The sequence below is a fragment of the Mirounga angustirostris genome, unplaced genomic scaffold (genome assembly GCF_029215605.1).
Source record: "Mirounga angustirostris isolate CCGP_5_RB_7025 unplaced genomic scaffold, mMirAng1.0.hap1 SCAF_9, whole genome shotgun sequence".
NCBI classification, from domain to species: domain Eukaryota; kingdom Metazoa; phylum Chordata; class Mammalia; order Carnivora; family Phocidae; genus Mirounga; species Mirounga angustirostris.
Window position 1 is genome coordinate 83,049,416 of NW_026991717.1, and position 23,472 is coordinate 83,072,887.

The following is a 23,472-nucleotide window of genomic DNA, read 5'->3' on the forward strand; positions in this document are numbered from 1 at the left end:
CTCCAAGTGAATGAACTACTGGTATATATAGGATTAATATCATTCTAAGAGGAAAGTTAAAAGTTATTTGGATAGGCTGAAGGAAAAATGGAGAACAATGGAAGAGAAACTGTGAGAACGGTAATTTCTCTTTCACAGAACCCTCTTTTCTCTGCTGCCCCTGCTCCCTCTGGTCCTCTAGCCTGAAATCAACTCCTAGGAAGAGAGAAAGAGGATGAAGGTACAAATTCTTTTTTTTTAGAAAGATTTCCACATTTTATTTTTTAAAATATGTTTAAAGGTTTTGTTTGACAGAGACACAGCGAGAGAGGGAACACAGCAGGGGGAGTGGGAGAGGGAGAGCAGGCTTCCCGCTGAGCAGGGAGCCCGATGCAGGGCTCGATCCCAGGTCCCTGGGATCATGACCTGAGCCGAAGGCAGACGCTTAACGACTGAGCTACCCAGGCGCCCCTGAAGGTACAAATTCTTTACTGGTAATAAGTTACCTGCTCTGTTTGAGGCACAGATTTGCGTGCCTCCAGTCCTAGCCATGTTAGATTCCAGCTCCAAGAGTCCCCTGCCATACACCGTATAGTTGGGACAGTAGAGCTGACTATGATCAGGGTGTGATGAGAACTTGGATGAAAGACTATGTCCCCTCTGAAGGCCAAAGGCTGGAGAACAGCTGTACTAGTCACTTAGAAAAAGGCAAACCAAGGAGCTTAGGCTGTAAATCCAATATGGGAAAAGAAACTAACATTCCAGGGGCACCCGGGTGGCTCAGTCAGGTAAGCAGCTGCCTTCCACTCAGGTCATGACCTCCAAGTCCTGGGATCACCGTGGGGCTCTCCCTCTCCCTCTGCCCCTCCCCCCCACTCGTGGGCACGCACTCTCTCTCTCTCATAAATAAATAAAATCTTAAAAAACCTAACATTCCATTTAATTCTATATTTTTCTTTTTCTGGTGTGAAGTAATCCCTACCAATCCAGATTACAAGCAAAGCCAAGACCATTGAGAAGCCACTCAGCCTCCAACACCTTGTCCTTCACGTGCCCTTCTCATCGGCTGTTATCATTTGAAGGCTTTTCAGTGCCCCAGGCACTGAAGTTCGCAGTGCGGTCTCAGGTAACAGCTCCACTGGGGGGGTTGTGCGCTGGCTGCTCTGTGGGATTCTGCAACCAGAAGACTGTGCTCCTTGGATGGAGCAAGCCCACGGGGACCAGGTGACCTACCGCATCAAGGAGTATTCACGACCAAGGGAAGCCAACTATCTTCTCCCCCCACCCCCCCTGGGTGGTTAGAGAACCACCCAGAGGCATACTGAAGCCTTTCCTGCTACAGGTAAGCTAGCAGAAATTATAGTGGTGTACCAGAAGACCTCAAGTTCCCTACTGATTTCCAGCAGCAGTTTGCTGATTGAAATTTCTCAATGTATGGGCATGGATCCAGGTGCAAATCAAAATTTCTCTCAATCTAACCACCTTTCTCTCAGCTCTCTTACTGACTATCCAAACTCAAGTCAGGGAATGGTGGCAGGATGGCAAGGGGACACTATTGCTCACATCTCCTCAGCAGCTACGCAATTTGGGGGACAATCTAAAGGAAGATAAGAAATGAAGGAGGGGTGCCTGGGTGGCTCAGTCTGTTGACTTTTGATTTCAGCTCAGGTCACGATCTCAGGGTTGTGGGATTGAGCCCCATCACAGGCTCCACACTGAGCATGGAGCCTGCTTAAGATTCTCTCTCTCTGCCCCTCCCTATCTCATAAATAAATAAATAAAATCTTTTAGAAAAAGAAATTAAGGGATTTATTATTTTTTTTAATATTTTATTTGAGAGAGAGAGCATGAGTGGGGCGGAGGGGGAGGGTCTGCAGCCCGGAGAGGGAAAAGCAGGCTCCCTGCTGAGCAGAGAGCCCAATGCGGGGCTCGATCCCAGGACCCTGGGACCACAACCTGAGCCAAAGGCAGATGCCTAACCGACTGAGCCACCCAGGCACCCTGAAATGAAGGAATTTAAAACTGCTGCTGTTAGCTACTCAGAATAATAAGGGAATAATCTCTACTTTGGAAAACCTATGAAGGGAGCAAAGGAAGAAGGGAAAGCTATATGTATGTCATTAGTGGAACAAGCCAAGACATAGGAACAGGGATTCTAGAAAGAGACTCCAGAGAATGAAGAAGTTTCAAGAACAAAGGAATCAGGACAAAACCCTCTGCTAAGAAATAATTAGTATATGGTTCAAAGTTAAATGATTGAGAGAATCTCAGAGGTGTGAAATGGTTAACCAACTTTGTGTGCCAAAAACTTTTCTTTGTGGGGGGAGGGGGGTCGCCTGGGTAGCTCAGTCGGCTGAGCCTCTGACTTGATTTTGGCTCAGGTCTTGATCTCAGGGTCATGGGATCCAACCCCATGATAGGCTCCGTGCTAAGTGTGGAGCCTGCTTAAGATTCTCTCTCTCCCTCTCCCTCTCTGCCCCCATACTTGTTCTCTCTCTCTCAAAAAATAAAACAACCTAAAAAAACCCCCACAACTTTTCCTTGGCCTAATAGGAGCCTTACCTTTTCTTCTAGATACTGGTGCTACTTATTCTGCAATTTCCTGAAAATGTCTTATTTTTTAGCTGATGAGAGACCAATATAGGTTGTTGGTTTTTCAGGTCACCTTCCTACTTGTTCCTTTCCTCTGCAGCTCCTATATAGATAGGTCCTCTGAGGAACATAGGTTTTTACTTTGTTCTGATTCTCCTGTTAACCTGCTGGAGAAGACTTGCTGTGGAAAGTAAAGGCTACTATACTCTGTATTATAGATGGAATATTTGTGAAGCTCCCTGGAGAAAAAAGTTCCTAATTTGCTAACTATGCCTTCTGAAATAAAAGGGTTGTGGCAGAGAGTGAGAGTCTCACACTGCACTGGAAAAGTACTCAGAGCTGAAAGAAACTGATGTGTGGAGTTGAGTTTAGGGAATAATGGTACTGATTTAATTAAAGATATAGAATCAATAAAAATAACTTACCAAAAGGACATTCCTTTGTGAAGAACTCAATGAGAAGGAAAAAAAAGTGATGAAAGAATTAGAAAAACAAGATATTTTAATGATTTTAAAAGAGCACTCCTCAGCCTATAAGGAAATAATTTAAATTTGATAAAATGATTGACCAATACGTAGATTTGTATAAGAACTTAGAAAAATAAATTTGTTACTCCATTAACTCCTATAATTTCTAACTCTGCAATTATCTTGACTTTAAGGACTGTCATCTGCAAAGCTCATTTCTGTAGTTGATCTATGTACTGCTTGTTTTTCTGTCCCTCTGGTGAACAAGTTGAAATTCTTTTTGCTTTTCCTTGTGGAATCCCATATTTATGGAAAGGATTTCTCAAGGAAATCAGGACTCTCCTATTTCCTCTAGTCATTTATAGGAACACTTAGAGAAATATGTCCCACCAGAGGGATCTATAATTATTTAATATATAGATGATTTGCTGATAGCCTCCCAAACTAAAAGCCAATGTGAATTGGCTTTGTTACAGTTCCTAGCTTCAAAGGGCCATAAGGCCTCAGCAGACACATTGAAATAATTGTGAGACTGAATAAGATATTTAGGACATGTTGTCAGCTAAAGGCTGCAAAGTGTTACAAAGTTACAACCTCAGAGTCACCCAATTTTGCAGTAAACCAGTCTACAGAAAAAAAAAATTTTTGGTGGACTAGGCAGGTATTGTAGACAGTAGGTTTCAGCTTTTACAGAACAGGCAAAACCACTGACAACATTTTGCATGATCATTCCTTAGATCCTGTGGTTTGGTTCCTAGGAAAAAATACCTTGAAGAAATGAAGTCACCTATCGTCATTCCCTCAACTTTTTCCAAATTTTGAGAAACTTTCCCACTTATTTGGTCATGAAAATAAAGGTGCTGCTAGTGGAGTCAACTCAGAAATTGGCATTAGACTGTAAAGCAAGGAGAGCCCATTTCTCAGTTCTGGATGCCGGTGCCTAGGGAGCACCTGCCTCAGTGCCTCTAAGCTCTGGTAGTGGCTGCTATACTTGGTAAAGGCTGACTGGGGTCACTTATTTACTATCAAAGTGAAAGAAAAAAACAGTTGGATTCATGCTTTCCAAGGGAAGCCAGACCTTCAGGAGGACTGGACTATGGTTTTCACAAGGACTTGACCCCTAAAGTCTTCTAGAATAACTGACATTGGGACAGAAGACAACTGAAAAGGAATTGATTCCTATAGTTACATATTTCCAATTACTTCCCTTTGCACTCTCAGTATATAGATATGATCGGATTTAAGTCCAACAATTCAGTTACTGGTGATTACTGGCAGAGCTAATGTGAGCCATCTTCATTAAGTACCCTTTTTATAATACCAAAGTAAAACTAATATGTATCCAGAGAGATACTCCAGCCCTAAATCTGAAACGAAAATGTTCTGTTAACTGCCTTGATTGGACGGGTCTTTATAGAAGAAAGGAATCCCCCTTAACTATACAACACTGTAGGATAAGTAACCCCACTGGTGAGTCTTTCTCTCATCTTCGCTGTCATACTGGTTTGAGTCAATATAACTGTTAACTGCAAAGATAATAATGGTAAAGTTACAACCACACTGGTGGAGTTTACACTTCAGAGTTCTTGACAGGCCAGTTAAATCTAGTAACTCACATAATGAGGAGTCGTGCCTGGCCCTATTAAATGGCATTACCCATCAAGAATCACCACACCGGTGCGTAATACATGTACATAGTGAAACATCCTTTTTATTTTGTTTAATTTGTACAAACATTTTATTTCTTAAGATTTTTTATTATTATTACTTGAGAGAGAGAGCACAGAGCGTCCAGAGAGAACACGAGGGGGAAGGGGGAAAGGGGGAGAGAGAAGCAGACTCTCCCGCCAAGCAAGGAGCCCAACGGGGGCTCCATCTCAGGCGCCTGGCATCATGACCTGAACCGAAAGCAGGACCCTTAACCGACTGAGCCACCCTGGAGCCCGGAGATTTTTTTTTTTTTTTTTAGTAATTCAGCATCTCTTACCTGTTGTGTGGCCACAAGACATTTTAGCTGACTCACTCAAATCCAGAACCGCCAGACCAGTCCTGCTTTCAGTGCCAGATTGTTGGGGGAAATGAAATCTCCTGCCAACCCAGTGAATCCTCCCTAAAAGGTGGAAAGAAAAGAAGCAAACAGTTCTGTGAAAAAAAGCGTTAAACGAGACTGCACTGTACACCACAGGGAATCCCCTGAGGAGACCGCAGACAGAGTACTAGTCCGCTTGGGCCGCCATGCAAAACACCGTCGACTGGAGGACTTACACAACAGTGCAAGTTCTGGAGGCTGTACCCCTAGGAGCAGGGTGTAGAAGGTTGGGTTTCTCCCGAGGCCTCTCCTTGGCTTGCAGCTGTCCCTGATGTGTCTCTCCTTAGAAGGACGTGAGTCCTATGGGATTAGAACCTTTATGAACCCATTTAAGTTTTATTACCTCCTTAAAGACCTTATCTCCACATACAGTCACATGGGGGGTTAGGTCTTCAACGCTCGAATGGGGGGCGGGGGGGGGGCACCTTTCATTCTATAACCATAAAAGTTTATCCTGTTATACAGGCAGATACAACTCATTCCATAGAAGTTCTCAAGAACTTGTCCTCAAGAGGACTTGAGGGCACCATTTCCTACACACAGTTCATCCTAAAATCAACTGGTAATTGGAGTGGTCATCTTCACATCTACGTGGGAGCGGGAAGAACGACACAGTTCCAGACCTTCCCGAAAAGCCCCCCGCCTGCGCACGACTCGTAACCTGGGAACTCACAGCGCCCCCCGGTCTTTCTCGGTAGCGATCAGCCGGCTCTGCAGGCCCGGCCTCTCCGGGGAGGGACTCACTCCGACGGGCCGGATCCTCCTGTAAGCCTCACCGCAACATACCTTGTCAACTCTGCGTGCGAGTCTTGTTCCTGGCCCATCTTCCACATCTCGGTGCTTAGCTGAAATCCCCGGCGTCGTTTGTGAAGAATAAATTTGCATTCGTATCAAGGGCCTCAAACTTTCTCTCTCCCCAGCCACCTGTGACCTGGCCCGCTTGGGTCTCGGATTCTCAATTGATGGGCGACCTCATGCAGGGTACACACCATTCCCCCGCCCCATCTCACCTCACCTCACCTCACCCTCACCCCCACCCCACCTCCAAGCTCAAACGCTGCAGGTAGGACCACAACCCCGCTTAGAGACCCCAGGCACCCACCGGGTAACTTTTCTTGCGCGAAGAAGTCCCCATCATCTCGTGCCGTAGTACACTCCCTAGAAAACTCAGCTGCAAACACAAGAACGAGTCCACATCAGAAAGCTTGGCATTTTGTAACTCTTGGAAAAAAAGACACCGGCAAACCCCACTCTCAACGACGGCCCCACCAAGTATCCTAACGCAACCGGCATAAAAACCAAACAACCCCCAGACCTAAACCCACCCACAAACTGAAAAAAAAAAAAGAAAAGACCACGAACGGGATGCTAAGACAACCACAAAACCCCAAAGTCTTTCTTTTCTAAGCACAGGAAAAATGCCAGGGGAAAGCGCGAACGCAGTCCCCCACTACCACAAATTATGCAGTCGAGTTTCCCACATTTGGGGAAATCGCAGGGGTCAGCACATCCGGAGTGCAATGGATAAGCCTCGCCCTGGGAAAACCACCTTCGTGATCATGGTATCTCCCCTGCCAGGTAAGTATGCTTTGCCAGCCCTGCCTCGCCGCTCGCGCTCGCGCTCGCCGCGCTCCTTACACACGGTCACTTCCCTCCCGCCGCCCCCGCGACCCCCGCGACCCCCGCGCCCCGCACCAGCCCCGCCGCCACCTCGCTCGCCCGCACAACCCCGCGGGCGCCTTCGCCTGGCCCCACGCGGCACCCGCGCGCCCGGGCGGGGCGGGCCCGGCAGCCTCTGCGCGCCTGCTCCTCTGCATACGCCACGCCCTCGTCGTGACGTCCCCCGAGCCCCGTCTCCCGCTCTGGGACGCCGGCCGTCCCAGTCCTCGCGGAGACCGCGGATGCCTGGGGGGCAGGGACGCGGGGCGCCGGGCGGGCGGCGAGGGTGTCGGGACCTGCAGGGGAGACCCGAGAAGGCGGGGGCCTCCCGGAGCCCCGCGGGAGCGGTGGCGGGTCAGGGCTCGGGTTTGGTCTCACCTTCCTTTCAGCAGAAAGAAAATTTCAGCCCCTTTTTGTCCTCGCCCGTTCGGAACTCATTTTCAAATCTAATGGAAAACTCAGGAGAGGCCTTTCTGCCGGTTGACGTTAAGGGCTAAGCTGCCTTAACAAGACTTCGTGGCGATGTGTATTTCTGGTGTCTTTCCGAGTAAAAGGGCTTCCGAATATGCAGTAGCCGGATCTAGGAACGCTGGAAGGAAAAGCGTCATGCTAAGTTTTGAAGAAAGAACACGAAGAGAAGCGCTCAACAGTGCCCTTCAGCCGCAGCCTGTCGTGTATCTCCCGGGAGCCCTAGCGGTCAGGGCCAGGCGCCCGTCAGCCTCCTACTGCCCCCCAGCCCGCCGCACACGGGGTGGCCCACCCAGTGCCCCCTGGTCCTTTCCGACTTGGCCTCTGTCAAAGATAAACGCAGCAGACAATGGTTACAGTGGTGGAAAAAAAAAAAGATTTTCTTCAGTAACCGCTGACAGGAGCGGGGAAAGAGCTGAGCTCCACTCCGATTTGTGCAGAGGGGATTTGGACGTTTTGAGGGAAGAATGAGAGGAAGGGGGCTCAGGACAGCCAGAGAAGGGAAAAGTTACAAAAACGGTAGTTCAGTATAACTGCTATCAGGCAGCTGTGTTTGTTAGCTGGCAGCTGCTGAAGTTAGGGTGCTATCCTCCCACAGAGACTGGGAGATAGGCCCCAGCCTTCCTGATCACATCTCAACGGAATGGCTCTCGGTCCTTGAGAAAGACACTTTGGAGTCGTAAGAGATCCATTGTCACAATCGCAAGCCCTTTTTAATAAATGACCTAAGAGGGACGCCTGGGTGGCTTGCTTGGTTAAGCGTCTGCCTTGGGCTCAGGTCATGATCCCCATGTCCTAGGACTGAGTCCCTCATCCAGCTCCTTGCTCGGTGGGGAGGCTCCTTCTCCCTCTGCCTGCTGCACCCCTGCTTGTGTGAGCTCTCTCTCTCTCTCTCTCTCTCTCTCTCTCTCACAGATAAATAAATAAAATCTTCTTAAAAATAAAATGTAATATATGCCCTAAGAAAGAGAGGTTGGGGGCCTGCGTCAGCTGTCTAACATTCTCAGGCTGGAGGTCACTCTTAGGGACAGAACCTTATGCTACTAGAAGCTATGCTAGAGTCTGGTCAAATCACGGTGAAGGAAACCGTTTGCAGGGGTTGTTAGGAGCTGAGCGTTCTGCACTTCTCAACCGAAGAGATCCTGTTTTGTGATCAAACAAGATAACTCTGCACCTCCCCCTGGCTGAACCCTGGCTCCTGGCCCCTCCTTGTAGAGTCGCATCTCCTCTTGGATGGCACTGAGAGTTCGTCCCATCAACAAGCGCTTGTTGAGTATATAGGCTGTGCCGGACGCTTCGGGAATTGGTAACAAAAAGGCCTCTTGGCGCTCCCTATTTTGTAGAAGGGGCAGAGGGACTGGGAGAAAATCGACAATGGACACAACATAATTAGTATGGTAGGTGTTAGGAACTGAGAAAAGAAAACAGTGAGGAGGGAGAGCGGATCAGGAGTCGAGTTAGGGGCACAGGTTGCTGTGGTAAATCGGGTGGTCAGAAGAGGCCACGTTGAGAAGGTGCTTTGTGAGCAAAGGCTGGGAGGAGGGTGAGGGAGTTGGTCATGGGCTATCTGGGGAAAAGCATCCATGGCACAGAGATCAGCTAGAGCAAAGGCCCAGGTAGGACTGTGTGTGAATAGCAAGGAGGCCCTGTGTCCAGAGCAACATTGAAGATTCGTACAAAATTAAGTTAGAGAGGTGCCTAGGTGGGGGTAAGATCATGAGGGTCTTGTGGATCATTGTAGGACCTTTTTTTTTTTTTTTTTTTTTTTTGAGGGAGAGAGAGAGAGAGAGAGAGAGAGAGCAAGAGAGCGGGGGGGGGGCAGGGGGAGAAGGAGAGAGAGAGAGACTCTTAAGCAGGTTCCATGCCCAGTGCAGAGCCCGTCCCAGGGTTCGATCTCACGACCCTGAGATCTTGACCTGAGCTGATATCAACAGTCGGCCACTCAACACACTGAGCCACCCAGGCGCCCCTTCGTGAATCATATTTTAATTTCACTTTGGAATTCAGCTACCTGGATGTTCCAACACTGCTTTAACCACCTGTTGGTGTCTCAGCTAAGAAGGCCGGCCTCCGTTCCACCTGGAAATCCACCACAGGTCCTTGCAGCTGCTGAGATCAGCTTGGCTACGGCGGACAGACGCTCTTGACTCGGACTTCCACCTCTGGTAGTGCCCTGGGGTAGTCTGTCTCAGGTGTAAGCCGCCCTGGCCGGGTCCATCCAGCTGCTGGCCTTTCCTCAGAACAGACCAGCCAGGCAGCTCCAGCCACCGCTGCACTCTGCCATGATCATTGTTAAGACTTCACATCCGAGTGAACCAAAGGGTCTGTTTCTTTGTTGTGTGTTTGTTTGTTTGCTTAAGTAAGCTCTACCGCCCGGCTTAGGGTTAGAGCCCCACCTTAGTGTAGAGATTACTTAAAAATATAATCTAAAAAAAACAACAACAACACAAAAAAACAAAAAACAGTAAGCTCTACACCCAATGGGCGGTGGAGGGGCGGGGGGAGTCGAACTCACAACCCCGAGATCAAGAGCTACATGCTCTATGGACCGAGCCAGCCCGGGCACCCCTGAACTGAACGGTTTTGAGCAGAGGAGTGGCTTGATCTGAATCCTCCTCCTCCTCCCACTCCGCTTGGCACCCCCCCAAAAGTTATCAATAATAAATTAAATAAATAAAAATAAAAAATCTGTCTGCAAGGGTTTTGTAAAGCAGGGAAACGAGGAGACTTGCATAATCCGGGCAAGATGATCTTGGCTTCGAACGGCGGCATCGTCTGCCACACCAAAAGGCGTCCTTTTGGCCCAAGGATTACTGTGAACCGAAGGCACTTAAAACCCAGCAGGTAGGCGGTTCGCAGCCGCCCACCTGGTGCGCGGATCCAGTGGGTTTTCCCCTCCTCCGCTCCGCAAGGCCTCGGCCGCCCAACCCGCGCGTGGGGTTCGCCAACGCCCCTCCTCCCCTCTTACCCGCTCCCCCGCCGCGGACCGGGGTCGGCCCCACCTGCAGGAGGGGGCCCCGGGAGGGGACAGGAGGCCGCGGGTGAGAGCCCGGGCCCAGGCAGCTCGACCATCGCGCCCGGGATGCCGGACCCCCGCCCCGCGGCCGCCGAGCGCGGGGGACTCGAGGCCCCGCGCGGAACGGGCGCCGCGGCGACGTGGGCTCGGCTTTTCTCCGCCGTGGCCTCCGTCATTTCAAGAAAAAGTAATGACCCGGGCCCGCCAGCGCGCACCCTTCGATAGCTCAGCTGGTAGAGCGGAGGACTGTAGACCGCAGAGGCGCGGACATCCTTAGGTCGCTGGTTCGATTCCGGCTCGAAGGACGCGCCTGACGCTTTGGCGCCGCCGGGGAAGCCACCGCCCCCGCTAGCGCCCAGCCCCACCTCTGCCCGGCCCAGGCCCCCCTCGGCGGCCCGAGGCGGGAAAACCTTCGCGCACCGCCTCCCTTACTCGGCTGCGGGTGCGCTGCCGCCCGGGGAGCGCCCCGGCGCCTTCCTGCCGCGGGCGGCCCGCACCGGCCCTGCGGCGCTGCCCGTCCGCGCCGCTGCTGCCTCGGCTCAGCGCCGCACCGCCCCACGCCCTGTGCGCTCGTTGCCCCCCGCCCCCTCCCCCCCACCCCGCCGCGGCTCCCGCTCCAGACGAGGAGGTGGGCCAAGAGCGTCTGCCCTCCGCAAGCCCGCGCGGCTGACAAGCGGACGGGTCACCCCACGGGGCAGGGACATCCTTCCTGACGACTCTGCCTCTCGAGCTGGGTCTCGGTCTCCTGCCCTGCCTCCGGGGACGGTCACTGCTTCTGTCTCTCCCAGCTGCAGTCTGTCTGTCCGTCTCCTCCTTGTCTGGCTTTCACGTGGTCTATAAACATACAGACTTACGGAGACCCGAGAGCCTCTTCCCCGACCGGCTTCACCTACTCGTGGGACAGAACTGTCACCTCGAGGTTTTCCAAGCCATCGCCCATCCCATCGTGCGCCTGCATCGAGGCTGACGTTGGCAGACGCGAAATGCCGCAGGGGCCTCCGTGGGCCTCGCCAGTCGCGATGAGAACTTCGGAGGCGCGTCAGGGTTCCGTCAGTGGGAGGACCGCGTGCGGCCCGAGGACACTCGAGTTTTCCCGCGCCCTTGCAGCCACGCGGGGCGCTGGTGTTCCTGCTGAGAGAGCAGCGACTGCTCACACACACTCGGTACAAGCCACCTACCTACTTCGCCGGGGGGTGCGGTAAAAGCCCCCCCGCCGCACCCCCGCACGGATTCCCCGATTCTCCGGCTACATCTGATGGAGGGAGACAGAAATAGATGGACGTATTTCCATCCCGCCCGCTTTCCGGCCACTGACCGCTGGGGTCTCCGCCTGTAGAAAGGGGTGGGGGTGGGGAGGGAGATTGGCAGCAACAGCACAGGCTTAGAGCTCAGAGGGAGCCGGAGAGTCGGGGCAACGAGGGCTGAAGGCAGGGCGCAGAAGAGTGGGGGTAGGGGTGGGGCGGGGCGTGGGCAGCTGCCCTCGTGGACCGGCACACAAATTCACCTCCTAGGCCGGCCTGTGGGCTCTGACCAGCGGGCTGACTTAGCGCTGGGCCCTTCAGGCTAAATTGGCAGGGCCTGAAGAGCAAGATCCTGAGGCCCAGCCAGAGCGCACCCAGGAGAACACGGGCTTCACCTTGGGGTCAGAGCCAGGTTGTTGGCGGGGGGTGGGGGTGGGGGTGGGGGGGGTGCAGAGAACAGCGCCAGAGAATGGTCTTCCTCGTTCTCCTCCTTCCTGTGGGAAGGAGACTCCAGAGGCTCAAAGTACAGGTGGAGTGCATCACAGAGGGGACCGGTAGCGGAACCCCAACGTGAGTGTGGCCCTCGCGAGCCTCAGGGACCCAGCCACTGCCATCCCTGACCTCGGAGCCCACGGGCCCCTTTTCGGTGTTGCTTCTGCCTCTCAAACTGGAGACTGTTCTCTCCTCTCCTCCCCGGCTTCCTCTCCTGGCAAGCTCCTCTTGAGAGGTTCTCTCTCCCCAACCCAGTCTCAGTCCCACTGTCCTACTGCTAACTGAGATGGACTGAGCCAGACTCTCCACGGGCTCAGGAGGCCCTGCCAGGGAAGCCCAACAGGTGATGACCTTCAGGAAGATTCGATTGCTTTGAAGCCACAGAGAAACCCCAGCCTCTAAGGTCATCATCTGCAGAGACCAGCAGACGGGAACCAAGGATAAAACCTCAAGACCTTCGTTGGATGTGGCCCCTGGTGAGATGTGGAGGTGTGGCATCCCTGGGGGACCTAGCTTTGGTGCTTTGGGGAAACAGCAGGGTGAGAGGTGGAGGGGGCGCAGTGGCTTTTTGTGACCAGCAGATGCAAGTGTGGGCCCCAGCATGGCCGACCCTTCCTGGCTGGGGTGTCACGGAGAGCGGCAGGCGGCTTCCAAGGTACTGCCCCCCATCCTTGAAGGTGCAGAGGTGCCTGCTACCCAGTCAGGCAGTGGTGACACAGTCAGTCACGGGAAGGCCCTGCACCTGCGGCTTGCTGGGCCTCTGTGGGACTCTCAGTGGGTGGGTGAGCGGTCTTGGGCGTGCACGCTAGATGGGAGCTGAAAGGCTTTGTTACAGTACCCGGAGCCAGGGCAAGGAATCCAGCCGGCACCGGTGTTCTCTCCTCTCGGCTCCAGGAAGTGCTGAGAATCTCGACCTGTTGCGGGAATCCAGGTCGGTGGGCAGAGGAGGGTCAACGAAGCCAACACCACCATAGCGCTCGTGGCTCGGTCTCCGGCTGGTCAAGTCCGGAAACGCGTACCTGTGCCAAAAGGGAGAGCAATGTGGGGCGACTAACATGGATATGGCAGGTACCCCGTCGGCAGCTTGAAGGGCCGGGCTTCGCTCTCCTGAACCCGTTAACGCCCGTCGTAGATATAATACCAACGGTGAGCAAAGACCAACAGACGAGAAAGAAAAACACGAACTTTAGAAACCGTAACGCGCGTAAAGCACCCTACCCCGTTGCAAACCCCGCTGAAGATCAGCGGGCGAACCCCGTAAAGCCCCACAACGTCTGATTTTCGCAAACTCAAATGACCAGGGGAAAGCGCGAACGCAGTCCCCCACTACCACAAATTGTGCAGTCGAGTTTCCCACATTTGGGGAAATCGCAGGGGTCAGCACATCCGGAGTGCAATGGATAAGCCTCGCCCTGGGAAAACCACCTTCGTGATCATGGTATCTCCCCTGCCAGGTAAGTATGTTTTGCCAGCCCTGCCTCGCCGCTCGCGCTCGCGCTCGCCGCGCTCCTTACACACGGTCACTTCCCTCCCGCCGCCCCCGCGACCCCCGCGCCCCGCACCACCCCCGCCGCCACCTCGCTCGCCCGCACAACCCCGCGAGCGCCTTCGCCTGGCCCCACGCGGCACCCGCGCGCCCGGGCGGGGCGGGCCCGGCAGCCTCTGCGCGCCTGCTCCTCTGCATACGCCACGCCCTCGTCGTGACGTCCCCCGAGCCCCGTCTCCCGCTCTGGGACGCCGGCCGTCCCAGTCCTCGCGGACACCGCGGATGCCTGGGGGGCAGGGACGCGGGGCGCCGGGCGGGCGGCGAGGGTGTCGGGACCTGCAGGGGAGACCCGAGAAGCCTGGTCTCCCAGCTCTGGGCAATCGAGGGCCCAACTAGACAGTGACCCCACCACCTTCCCTTAAGCGAAAAGGAAGTTTCCGTCTATTTTGTTTTAGCTAGCTCATCCACACTGGAGAGATTATTATGAGGACATTTCCCCCTCCTGAAAATCTGTCCTATACGATTCATGAGGTTGAAGCTAGCAGAAAATTTAAAGCTTGTTTATCAGGGAACAGTTTCTCCCTCTAACCCCACGAACAAATCTACTAGCTGTCTCTGCAGAAGCCTGGATTCAAGGTCAACTAATATGGTTGTCTAGCCTCTGACCTGTATTGCTAACCCAAGGTAACCAACCCAAGACCCCATCCAGTTTATACCAGCTCTTGGAGCATGCCCAGAGCCCCTTCTCCATATCCTAAGATAACCTCCTGACGTGAGGGGCTGAAGTTTGCTTTTTTTCTGATGGTAAGTCTCCACGCAAAGTGGACATGGGGAGTATGTTACATATACACTTCCTAAAGGCGCATGCTCCATCTTTCCTCTTGCATAGTCATAAGTTTCTCTGCTCTTTTCATCAATATGTATGTAATGCAGCCCCTATGATTATAAAAAACTTGTTCTCTCCCCCTTCAGGGAAGCGGATTTGTGGCTTGCTCTCCAATCTCCTCCTTTGGCTGCCTCTCAAGTAAGCCCCTTTCCTTACAGCACACCTGATGTCTCAGTGATTGGCTTTGTATGCATCAGGCAGAGATGGACGTGGGTCCAGTTACACTTCCCCCACTTAAGCGCTTAAGTATAGGATTTCCCCCCTACCAACTTAACAAGGATCATTTTTTCATGGTATCTTCCTGAGTAAGCCTGTCATAAACTACTTCAATATATGAACTTCTTCAACATACACAAGTGAGCCTAGTAAAACCTAAAGGAGGGGCGCCTGGGTCAGTGGGTTAAGCGGCTGACTCTTGATTTTGGCTCGAGTCATGATCTCAGGGTGGTGGGGGATCTAGCCCCAAGTCTGGCTTGCCCTGGGCATGGAGCCTGCTTTAGATTCTCTCTCTCTACCTCTCCCTCTGCCCATCGCTGCCTCTTTAAACAACAACAACAACAAACCAAAACACCCTAAAGGAAAATAACAGTCAAAGAAAGAAAGTCTAACCTCGAAGACAGAAAACCAGAACAAAGTGCAAACTTCATCCACTGAGCAAATCATGCAGTGGTCAAGTACATAATGCTGCTAAAAGGGAAAGTATTTTAAAACACTTGAAAACACGTAGGTATACTATTATGTTTTCTAGTCTATTCACAATTGCCAAAACATTCCATTTAATCTGTTCAACTTCCTCTCTCTCTCTCTCTCTCTTTCGTAGGCTCCATGCCCAGTGTGGAGCCTAACACCGGGCTTTAACTCATGGCCCTCAGATCAAGACCTGAGCTGAGATCAGGAGTCAGAAGTTAAACCCACTGAGCCACCCAGGTGAGAATTTTGCCTTTAGATGGTGAGGCGGACACAATTTTTTAGACTGTAAACCGGTAACTTTCCTATCTCTGCTACTCTGTCCATGGAGAGGTGGGTCTATTTCTTCCCCTGGAAACTGGAATGTAGTGACTTGCTTGACCAACCGAATGTGGCACAAGTGGTGTTCAGGGAATTCTGAGACTAGGTCAGGAGAAACTTTACCGCTTCCATTTGGGTCTCTGGGAATCCTGTCTGGGAGACTTGAGATACCACGGAAGAAGGCTGATTACTTTGAGGCTGCCATGTTGTGAGGAAGTCCAAGGCTTTGTGGAGAAAGATGCATAGAAAGGGAGATGCATAGCTAGTCCCTAGCTGCTTCAATCTCAAACTGAGGCCCCAAACACAGGGAGCAGAGTCATGCCTGCCAAAGTTGCATATTTGTGCGCAAAAGAGATGACTGTTACTGTTTCAAAGCTCTCAGGTTTTGGGGTGGTGTTTTTGTGCCGTGCTAGGGAATGGAACAGGGAGACAGAAGCAAGCAAACAAGTAATATGAAGTAGAAGAGGGAAAAAAAAAGTGGTTAAGGGATAGAGAAGATGGGATGGAGAGAAGGGACTGGGGTTGAGGGCTTAAAGGTTTTGACAAGGGAGTCAAGGAAAGCCTCTCTGCTACATACTCCTATTTTTCTTTGCTTGCTCGTCATGTGCACACAAAACTCCCCAACAGCCACTCCAAAATGGCAGTCTCATTTGGCAATTCCCTGAGTTTATTTGTCCTTTTGTAGGTCCTACGACCATAGCCAACTCCTTAGAACCCCTAACTCTCGATTTTACGTTTATGGGAATCAGTAAATAATGACCCAATTTTGAGGAGCCGAACGAACATACCGTAAAGGCATATCCCCCTGAGGAGAGCCATGAGTCCCAGAAAAGAGAAAATGGGTTCCCCAACAGGTATCTCCTCGACATCGGGGAGAGTGACTCGGGGAGAGTATTCTACTTCTCAAAAAAGTTGGGTGGAACAACAGTTGAAAACCAGAGAAACCCATGGCATGTGAATGGTACATTATCCCATACGAGTTCAAAGCAGAGAAACATCCCCTACAGAGGGAGAATCTGAAAAGGCATTGTAGAAAACACACAGAGTGAGTTCCCATTACTGCAGCATCTCATGGCTGAAAGGTATCCCTAAAAGGCGGGACTCTCTGGGTGGGTAGTGGTTTTGGGAAACACGCTAGATGGGGTCTGAAAAGCTTGTTACGATACGCGGAACCAGTGCAAAGAGCTCAAAACGGCAGTGGTGTTCTCTTCTCTTCTCTCGACTCCAGAAAACCGAGAGAATTTTCACCTGTTTTGGGAACCCCAAGCGGTGAGCAGAGGAGGGTCAGCGGAGCCAACTAGCACTATAGCTTTCGTTGCTAATCTCCACCCGTTTCTGGTCCGGGAATACATCCCTATGCCAAAAAAAAAAAAAGAAACGCGGAGCAAGTAACATGATATCCATACGAGCGGTACTCAAGCACCAATTTAAAATGTCTTTTAACTACACTGGACAAATCTAGTTTATCTAAGAGCAATACCGCTTCCAAAATAAAACCTTCAAACAACAAGACTAAAAAAAAAAATCTTTTTTTGGTGAACGAAAATAACCAGGGGAAAGCGCGAACGCAGTCCCCCACTACCACAAATTATGCAGTCGAGTTTCCCACATTTGGGGAAATCGCAGGGGTCAGCACATCCGGAGTGCAATGGATAAGCCTCGCCCTGGGAAAACCACCTTCGTGATCATGGTATCTCCCCTGCCAGGTAAGTATGCTTTGCCAGCCCTGCCTCGCCGCTCGCGCTCGCGCTCGCCGCGCTCCTTACACACGGTCACTTCCCTCCCGCCGCCCCCGCGACCCCCGCGCCCCGCACCACCCCCGCCGCCACCTCGCTCGCCCGCACAACCCCGCGGGCGCCTTCGCCTGGCCCCACGCGGCACCCGCGCGCCCGGGCGGGGCGGGCCCGGCAGCCTCTGCGCGCCTGCTCCTCTGCATACGCCACGCCCTCGTCGTGACGTCCCCCGAGCCCCGTCTCCCGCTCTGGGACGCCGGCCGTCCCAGTCCTCGCGGAGACCGCGGATGCCTGGGGGGCAGGGACGCGGGGCGCCGGGCGGGCGGCGAGGGTGTCGGGACCTGCAGGGGAGACCCGAGAAGCCTGGTCTCCCAGCTCTGGGCAATCGAGGGCCCAACTAGACAGTGACCCCACCACCTTCCCTTAAGCGAAAAGGAAGTTTCCGTCTATTTTGTTTTAGCTAGCTCATCCACACTGGAGAGATTATTATGAGGACATTTCCCCCTCCTGAAAATCTGTCCTATACGATTCATGAGGTTGAAGCTAGCAGAAAATTTAAAGCTTGTTTATCAGGGAACAGTTTCTCCCTCTAACCCCACGAACAAATCTACTAGCTGTCTCTGCAGAAGCCTGGATTCAAGGTCAACTAATATGGTTCTCTAGCCTCTGACCTGTATTGCTAACCCAAGGTAACCAACCCAAGACCCCATCCAGTCTTGGAGCATGCCCAGAGTCCCTTCTCCATATCCTGAGATAACCTCCTGACGTGAGGGGCTGAAGTTTGCTTTTTTTCTGATGGTAAGTCTCCACGCAAAGTGGACATGGGGAGTATGTTACATATACACTTCCTAAAGGCGCATGCTCCATCTTTCCTCTTGCATAGTCATAAGTTTCTCTGCTCTTTTCATCAATATGTATGTAATGCAGCCCCTATGATTATAAAAAACTTGTTCTCTCCCCCTTCAGGGAAGCGGATTTGTGGCTTGCTCTCCAATCTCCTCCTTTGGCTGCCTCTCAAGTAAGCCCCTTTCCTTACAGCACACCTGATGTCTCAGTGATTGGCTTTGTATGCATCAGGCAGAGATGGACGTGGGTCCAGTTACACTTCCCCCACTTAAGCGCTTAAGTATAGGATTTCCCCCAACCAACTTAACAAGGATCATTTTTTCATGGTATCTTCCTGAGTAAGCCTGTCATAAACTACTTCAATATATGAACTTCTTCAACATACACAAGTGAGCCTAGTAAAACCTAAAGGAGGGGCGCCTGGGTCAGTGGGTTAAGCGGCTGACTCTTGATTTTGGCTCGGGTCATGATCTCAGGGTGGTGGGATCTAGCCCCAAGTCTGGCTTGCCCTGGGCATGGAGCCTGCTTTAGATTCTCTCTCTCTACCTCTCCCTCTGCCCATCGCTGCCTCTTTAAACAACAACAAAACAAACCAAAACACCCTAAAGGAAAATAACAGTCAAAGAAAGAAAGTCTAACCTCGAAGACAGAAAACCAGGACAAAGTGCAAACTTCATCCACTGAGCAAATCATGCAGTGGTCAAGTACATAATGCTGCTAAAAGGGAAAGTATTTTTAAACACTTTAAAACACGTAGGTATACTATTATGTTTTCTAGTCTATTCACAATTGCCAAAACATTCCATTTAATCTGTTCAACTTCCTCTCTCTCTCTCTCTCTCTCTCTCTCTGTCTCTCTCTCTTTTTTAGTAGGCTCCATGCCCAGTGTGGAGCCTAACACTGGGCTTTAACTCATGGCCCTCAGATCAAGACCTGAGCTGAGATCAGGAGTCAGAAGTTAAACCGACTGAGCCACCCAGGTGAGAATTTTGCCTTTAGATGGTGAGGCGGACATAATTTTTTAGACTGTAAACCGGTAACTTTCCTATCTCTGCTACTCTGTTCATGGAGAGGTGGGTCTATTTCTTCCCCTGGAAACTGGAATGTAGTGACTTGCTTGACCAACCGAATGTGGCACAAGTGTTGTTCAGGGAATTCTGAGACTAGGTCAGGAGAAACTTTACCGCTTCCATTTGGGTCTCTGGGAATCCTGTCTGGGAGACTTGAGATACCACGGAAGAAGGCTGATTACTTTGAGGCTGCCATGTTGTGAGGAAGTCCAAGGCTTTGTGGAGAAAGATGCATAGAAAGGGAGATGCATAGCTAGTCCCTAGCGGCTTCAATCTCAAACTGAGGCCCCAAACACAGGGAGCAGAGTCATGCCTGCCAAAGTTGCATATTTGTGCGCAAAAGAGATGACTGTTACTGTTTCAAAGCTCTCAGGTTTTGGGGTGGTGTTTTTGTGCCGTGCTAGGGAATGGAACAGGGAGACAGAAGCAAGCAAACAAGTAATATGAAGTAGAAGAGGGGAAAAAAAAAGTGGTTAAGGGATAGAGAAGATGGGATGAAGAGAAGGGACTGGGGTTGAGGGCTTAAAGGTTTTGACAAGGGAGTCAAGGAAAGCCTCTCTGCTACATACTCCTACTTTTCTTTGCTTGCTCGTCATGTGCACACAAAACTCCCCAACAGCCACTCCAAAATGGCAGTCTCATTTGGCAATTCCCTGAGTTTATTTGTCCTGTTGTAGGTCCTACGACCATAGCCAACTCCTTAGAACCCCTAACTCTCGATTTTACGTTTATGGGAATCAGTAAATAATGACCCAATTTTGAGGAGCAGAACGAACATACTGTAAAGGCATATCCCCCTGAGGAGAGCCATGAGTCCCAGAAAAGAGAAAATGGGTTCCCCAACAGGTATCTCCTCGATATCACTGTGACTCGGGGAGAGTATTCTACTTCTCAAAAAAGTTGGGTGGAACAACAATTGAAAACCAGAGAAACCCATGGCATGTGAATGGTACATTTTCCCATACGAGTTCAAAGCAGAGAAACATCCCCTATAGAGGGAGAATCTGAAAAGGCATTGTAGAAAACGTACAGAGTGAGTTCCCATTACTGCAGCATCTCATGGCTGAAAGGTATCCCTAAAAGGTGGGACTCTCTGGGTGGGTAGTGGTTTGGGGAGACACGCTAGATGGGGTCTGAAAAGCTTGTTACGATACGCGGAACCAGTGCAAAGAGCTCAAACCGGCAGTGGTGTTCTCTTCTCTCGACTCCAGAAAACCGAGAGAATCTTCACCTGTTCTGGAAACCCCAAGCCGTGGGCAGAGGAGGGTCAGCGGAGCCAACTAGCACCATAGCTTTCGTTGCTAGTCTCCACCGCACCCATTGCTGGTCTGGAAATACATACTTATGCCATAAAGAAAAGAAACGCGGAGCAACCAACACGATTTCGATACAAATGGTACTCAAACACCAACTTAAAAAGTGTTTTAAGTTCACTGAGCAAAATTATCTAACCACAGAAGCGTTTCCAACACAAATTCTCAAACAAGACTAAAAAGAAATCTTTTTTTAGTAAACGAAAATAACCAGGGGAAAGCGCGAACGCAGTCCCCCCTACCACAAATTATGCAGTCGAGTTTCCCACATTTGGGGAAATCGCAGGGGTCAGCACATCCGGAGTGCAATGGATAAGCCTCGCCCTGGGAAAACCACCTTCGTGATCATGGTATCTCCCCTGCCAGGTAAGTATGCTTTGCCAGCCCTGCCTCGCCGCTCGCGCTCGCGCTCGCCGCGCTCCTTACACACGGTCACTTCCCTCCCGCCGCCCCCGCGACCCCCGCGACCCCCGCGCCCCGCACCAGCCCCGCCGCCACCTCGCTCGCCCGCACAACCCCGCGGGCGCCTTCGCCTGGCCCCACGCGGCACCCGCGCGCCCGGGCGGGGCGGGCCCGGCAGCCTCTGCGCGCCTGCTCCTCTGCATACGCCACGCCCTCGTCGTGACGTCCCGATGCTGGTGTTTCGCACCCCTGGGGGTTGAAAATAGAGGACTTAGGAGAGATCTACTCTGATTTTTCTAGCTAAAATGAACTTTATAGTTTTGTTCTTTGTTGGTTTTGTTTTTTAAAGTAATCTCTACACCCAGCGTGGGTCTTGAACTCCACTCGCAGGCGCATTCTGTACTCGCTGATCCAGGCAGGCGACCCATACTAGTTTGTAGTTTAAATTTAGACTGAGGCGTTTGATTTTCTCACCATCTTTTTCTAACCTTTTTCCCACTGAGAAATCACCGTATTTGGGCTAGTCAGCCCCCCGTGGGTTTCTACTTTTACCTTTTCTTTGGCTGACCAGTGGCCTCAAGCAGGTTAGGGCAGATTTGCTTGACTTGTAGATTTCCCTATGTATGACATATTAACTATGTTAAGTGAAAAAGATAAAGTCCAAAAATATATGTAGTATGCTACCGTTTGTCTAGGAAAAATGTGAAAACAAGAAAATTACAGTCTTGCAAAAAGAAACACAACACTGGGGTGCCTGGGTGGCTCAGTTGGTTAAGCGACTGCCTTTAGCTCAGTTCATGATCCTGGAGTCTCGGGATGGAGTCCCGCATCGGACTCCCTGCTCAGCAGGGAGTCTGCTTCTCCCTCTGATCCTCCCCCCTCTCATATTCTCTCTCTCTGTCTCATTCTCTCTCTCAAATAAATAAATAAAATCTTTCAAAAAAAAATTAAAAAAAAACCCCACAAAACTAAAAAACCAGAACTGATGATAGTAAAGGGGGGGGGGTGTGAATGGAAGGAGAGAGTGATGCTTTACTGAGTGTACCTTCTTTGTAATTCTGACTTTTGCAACTCTATTACTGTTTTACATATATTTTTAAATTGCAGGGGGAAAATTCCTAAAATTGAATAAGAGCATAACTGAATCTAACTATCTCAGATGAATAGTGTAACCACACTGAAATAGAAAAAAATAACCAACTGAAATGACTTTTGGACACAATACATTGACTATACACATCTTCAAGTCTAAAGACAAGAAGTGCAAACAAATACTGAACTGTCCCATAGTAGGTTTGTATTTCATAGCTACCGGGTTGTAACAATTCTGTACTAATGTTGCATGTATTGTAGGATTGAGCTAATGAGTAAATGGGTGTTGGGAGTCAAGGTTCTCACAGCTGGAGAAAAGAGATGCAAATATGGAATGGTGGAGGGCAAGAAGAAACTATGTATGTTTAACTGAAAGTTGGAATTGAAGGTATCGGTCTGGGCTCATTATTTTTAGTAGATACAGATACGTGTAGGAAACTTTTTACCTCTATTCACTAAAGAGGACTAGAAGCAAAGACAGTAGCATTAAGCATACTTACTGCCATGATATTGCTTTCTAAATGCCATTCTCCACTAAAAAAAAAACCAGGCCTCTTTGGAGAAATAGATCATTTTCAGGGGTCAAGAAAAGTACAAAATGGCCTGTGGGAAACAGAACAGCACAACGACCACTGGTGCATGTTCATTCAGACTCCGAGATCTCTGAGAAAACTCGAGATTGCAGGGTTAAAAATAACCCGAAAGGATCAGAGTGAAATGCCCTTGGGATGTGTGTGGTCTGTTCTAAAGGACACAGCAGATGTTTCGTAGAGAGGAAGCCAGCTATAAACAGCACACTGGGCATTCCCTTCTGTGTTCTCTTATCCTGTGTTAAGATCCAAGTGCAATGGTGTTTACAATTAATTGATCACAGCCAGTTACAGATTTCTTTATTCCTTCTCCACTCCCATTGCTTCACTTAACTAACCCTGTGTACGTGGAAGAATGTGCCTTACTAACCCCTGCTGTAAATCATTATAGATCTATATCATTGTAGAAGGTATATTAGATTATGGAAAATAAACCTTGGGGCCTCGGGCTTTTGCTCGGGGTCCCCTGTGCCTCGCTATACTGTCGTCTCTTTTTCTCAGTTCCTTCGGCGCCCCAGGTCCCCGACTCTCTGAGGTCGACAATGGCCCCGGAACATCTTTTGCCAGAAGATAAGGAAATGCTCCAAAAATTTTATGGATATGTCGAAAGGACACAGTAGCCACCCTGCACTTGATCTTAGCCAAAAAGCGGAGAAACGATCCACAGTAGCCACCCTAAAGGGGCTTTCATAGGCCCAATCTGGGAACATTTAAACATCAAAATAAATTTAAAAACAGTTATGGGTCACAAACAACAGAATAAAATAACAACCATGGGGGTGCCTGGGTGGCTCAGTTGGTTGGGCATCTGCTTTCTGCTCAGGTCATGGCCCTGGGGGTCCTGGGATTGAGCCCTGCTCGGTGGGGAGCCTGCTTCTCCCTCTCCCTCTGCCTGCTCCTCTCCTCTGCTTGTGCTCTCTTTCTCTTTCTCTGTCAAGTAAATAAAATCTTAAAAAAGAAATAACAACCATGAGTTCATACTGATAGTACATAGGGAAGGAGGGAAAGTTCTTTCTTTCAATACAATGCCAACTAATAAATGA

The 23,472-nt window shown here is 50.6% G+C and overlaps 5 non-coding genes across 5 annotated transcripts; 1 reads left to right on the top strand and 4 right to left on the bottom strand.

Moving 5' to 3' along the window:
* Positions 1 to 6,549: 6,549 nt before the first annotated feature.
* LOC123841662 (U1 spliceosomal RNA) lies at positions 6,550 to 6,713 on the bottom strand. Its single transcript, XR_006790263.1, has one exon. It is a non-coding gene; the product is annotated as a U1 spliceosomal RNA (small nuclear RNA).
* A 3,772-nt stretch (positions 6,714 to 10,485) lies between these two features.
* On the top strand, positions 10,486 to 10,575 carry TRNAY-GUA (transfer RNA tyrosine (anticodon GUA)). The gene is given in 2 exon segments: positions 10,486 to 10,522; positions 10,540 to 10,575. It is a non-coding gene; the product is annotated as a tRNA-Tyr (tRNA).
* Positions 10,576 to 13,301: 2,726 nt separating this feature from the next.
* On the bottom strand, positions 13,302 to 13,465 carry LOC135361671 (U1 spliceosomal RNA). The gene has a single exon (XR_010405357.1). It is a non-coding gene; the product is annotated as a U1 spliceosomal RNA (small nuclear RNA).
* A 3,468-nt stretch (positions 13,466 to 16,933) lies between these two features.
* Positions 16,934 to 17,097, bottom strand: LOC135361670 (U1 spliceosomal RNA). Its single transcript, XR_010405355.1, has one exon. It is a non-coding gene; the product is annotated as a U1 spliceosomal RNA (small nuclear RNA).
* Positions 17,098 to 20,556: 3,459 nt separating this feature from the next.
* On the bottom strand, positions 20,557 to 20,719 carry LOC123841925 (U1 spliceosomal RNA). The gene has a single exon (XR_010405358.1). It is a non-coding gene; the product is annotated as a U1 spliceosomal RNA (small nuclear RNA).
* Positions 20,720 to 23,472: the final 2,753 nt, after the last annotated feature.